This window comes from Fringilla coelebs, assembly GCF_963513975.1.
Source record: "Fringilla coelebs genome assembly, chromosome: 27".
Taxonomy (NCBI): domain Eukaryota; kingdom Metazoa; phylum Chordata; class Aves; order Passeriformes; family Fringillidae; genus Fringilla; species Fringilla coelebs.
The window spans coordinates 3528785-3532612 of record NC_140053.1 but is presented as its reverse complement, the minus strand read 5'-3'; positions in this window follow the sequence as shown (position 1 = coordinate 3532612).

The following is a 3828-nucleotide window of genomic DNA, read 5'->3' as shown; positions in this document are numbered from 1 at the left end:
TTACAGGGTCCCTGTGTTCACTCAGCCAGCTCATGTTAGCAAGTTAGGCTCACTGAAAAAAAAAATGGCTTTTGGGTGCTTTTCCATCAATCAAGAACCTGAGTTTGGTCCCCAGATGTGGCATTCACATTCTCTGAAAAAATCCCTTCACCCAGGATTTTGTCCTGGGAAGCTGAGAAGCCTCAGAGGAAAAGGAAAACAATTCTCATCTCATTTGCTTCTCCTGTGTTTTGCTGCTTTGGAATGTGTTTGGAGATTGTTCACCCACAGGTGGTTGTTCCATTGGATTCTGCTGTGACTCATTTGTTATTTTGTTATTTATTATTTGTCATTCTGTTTTGACTCTTTGGCCAATTGGGTCCAAGCTGTCTTGGGACTCTGGAAAGAGTCACAACTTTTCATTATTATCTTTTTAGCATTCTGTCTGTATTCTTGCTGTATTCTTTAGTATAGTTTAAGATGGCATTCTTTAATATAATATAGTATTATAAAATAATAAATAATAATAATATAGCATCATAAAATAATAAATAATAATAATATAGCATCCTAAAATAATAAATTCTCCTTCTGAGAACATGGAGTCAGATTCATCATTCCTTCCCTCATCTGGGGGGAGCACAAATACAACACCCAGGCAGTGGCTGTGCAGTGCAGCCCATGACCCCACCCAGCAGGAGCCTTCAGCAGCTTCCCCATGCCTTTGGCAGGATATCTTAAACAAATATCTGTCTTTTCTTTCTGGACTTCAGCAAAGGATTACAGCAGAGTTACTCTGTTTTCAGAGTTCAAAACATTTTATCACACTTCAACAGTGAAGTTAAAGGTGAAAATTGAGCTATTCAATACTGGTTTTCTTTGGAAAAAAAAAAATCACAGTTTCTTTTTCTTCCCTAATTAGGACTTCATTTTTCCTAACTTCATGTCCTGTTTTGGATTACACAAGATGCAGCCATTCTTGTGCCCACAGAAATTACTGACTGGAGTTTTTCCTGTTTGTTTGTCTTTGGGAGTTTTTGTTTTGTTTGTTTGTTTGGGATTTTTTGGGTTTGTGGGGTTTTTTGGGGGGTGTGGTTTTTTGGGGTGTTTTGGGGTTTGGTTTTGTTTTGGTTGTTTTGTTGTTTGTTTTTTTTTTTTAAGTAGAAAAATCATCTCAGTTCTGCTAGTGTCTATCAAAATAGGCAGAGAAAGTGAAAGAGAGAGAAAAATTGCTGCAATGCCAGGAGTGGAGGTTATAAAAACCCTTTCCATGGGTTTTTGTCCTTCTTATTGAACAGTTTTGCTCACACACACCTTTCCCTGCCAACTCAGTGCAAATTCATCCACCCTTTACCCTCCTGTTCCCTGAGAGTGTCTTTGCATTCCACAGAGATATGAGCTCAAAACATGAGGAAATTTCTTTTTCCTTAGAAAAAAGAGTGCATTACAGCGCTATATTATTATATATTATATTATATTATATTATATTATATTATATTATATTATATTATATTATATTATATTATATTATATTATATTATATTATATTATATTATTAATCCAATATTAGAAATATAATTCTAATATAATATTGGATATAATATTATAATATATTTATAATTATTGTTATTATAATATTGGATTTTCATATCATACATATATATAGGACTATGCTGTATATATTATTATATTGGATTTTGGTGAATATTAAAATGGATTTTATATCACGCTAAAGTAATTTTGCTATAAAGATATGATTTTTATTTCTGTTGTTAACTAAATTTAGCATAGTAATAAAATAGCTAATATTAGTATGCTTGTGTTAAAATATCTACTTAATTAAGATAACATATGTTGTATTGTATTATATTATACTATACATATTATAATATAATTATATTATATATAATTATAGTATGTTATATTTATATTGTAATATTGGATTATAATAAAATTATAATATAATTATAATATTTGATTAAAATATGAATCCACTATTATAATTATAATTCTATATAATATTGATATTATAATATCATATTATAAAATAATTTTAATTATGGATATAATATTGGTTTTTTGCAAATATTGAAATGGATTCTGTATGTGTTAAAGGAACTTTGTTATAAAGATATCATTTTTATTTCTGTTATTAACTGAAACTTAGAAATAGCTGATATGAGGGTGCTTGTGTTAAAATGCCTGCTGGGATGGGATAACACCCAAAGCACACAGGATGAGGACACCTGTACAGATCTGCCAACCATCAGCACTCACTGGCTGAAGGCAGAGTGGACCAAGGCCCAAATCTGAAGGGGATGACAAAAAGGATTAAAACCACAACCCAGAAATCCACATGCTCTAAAAAGGTGAAACCGAGGAGGAGCCATGCTAAACAATTCTTGGAATGTGTGTGGGGAAAAGTTGAATATTCATAATTATTTATGAACATGGCACAGGCTGATGCCATAGAAATGGGATATAAAGGATGTTTCCAAAATAACAAGTGAGCTCCTGGCTGAGTGCAAAGACACACCCAGCTGCAATCTTTCTTTTATCTCCTACTGTCCTTTATTAAACTTTTTACATTTTCACAGGAGAGTGAAGGTGTTTTTCACACAGGAATGTGCCTTTGCCCTCATCAATCTTTCTGTGGGATTGGCAGTGGCTGCAGAGTGTGGCAATCTCTACATTTGGCAGGGATTTTGCTACCTGCAGTTCAACTCCCAGGCAAGCAGACTGCAAAAACACAGAGTATTTATTCAGCTGTGCCTCTCTGCTGCATCCTGGGGAGAAAAGGTATGTTCTGCCTCTTTAATCACTTCATTCTTTGCTGGAGTAAACAAGAGGAGCCACGGGGGGTTGTCTTTGCTTGTGAGATTCTGCAAGAGACTCCTTCACTGCTAGGGCACAAAGTTCTTGCTCTGGAAGGAGGGAAAGATGAGCTGGGGTGACCACATTTGTTAAAGGGAATGAAAAAAGGACTGAAAAATGGTCCAAACAACTGCTTCCCATCCCTACCAGCAGCCCAGATGTGCTCAGAGACACCTGGTCTGGGAAAAGATCCATGAGAGAGCCAAGAATGAAAACCAAAATAGCATCAAAGGTGAAGGGATCAATAAAAACCCAAATACTACAAACTGTGGAACTTGGGAGCAATTGAACCAATGAATTTCCCTGGGGTTTGACTGTAGAAGTACAAGAAAACTCCAGTGAAAACTTTGTAGGATGGAAGGATTTTCTCTGCACACCCAGAGGTTCAATCTCCTGTGAAAATGTAAAAAGTTTAATAAAGGACAACAGGAGACAAAGACAATAAAGCAAAGATTGCAGCTGGGTGTGTCTTTGCACTCAGCCAGGAGCACACCTGCAATTTTGGAAACATCCCTGATATCCCATTTCTATGGCATCAGCCTGTGCCATGTTCATAAAGAAGCAATGCAAAAAAAGGACTGAATAATGCTCCAAACAGCTCCTCTCCATCCCGACCCACAGCCCAAGCACCATCTGAGCCCAGATGTCAGAGGGAATTGTAAAAAGGACTGAATAATGGCCCAAAAAAACTCCATTCCATCTGCACCAGCAGCCCAAGCACTCTCTGAGCACAGATGTTAGAGGGAATGCAAAAAAGGACTGAATAATGGTCCAAAAACTGCTTTCCATCCCTCCCCACAGCCCACCACAGTGGCTGCACTTGGATGTGAAAAATCTGAGGGAGGATCAAGGCCTTGCTGTCACCCAAACTGTGGGAAAGCCAAAAAAACTCTTCAACAACATTTTTAGTGTTAGAGAATCAAGGCGTGACTTTATTCTGGCCAGGATGTGCCACAGAAATAATTTCATGCACAC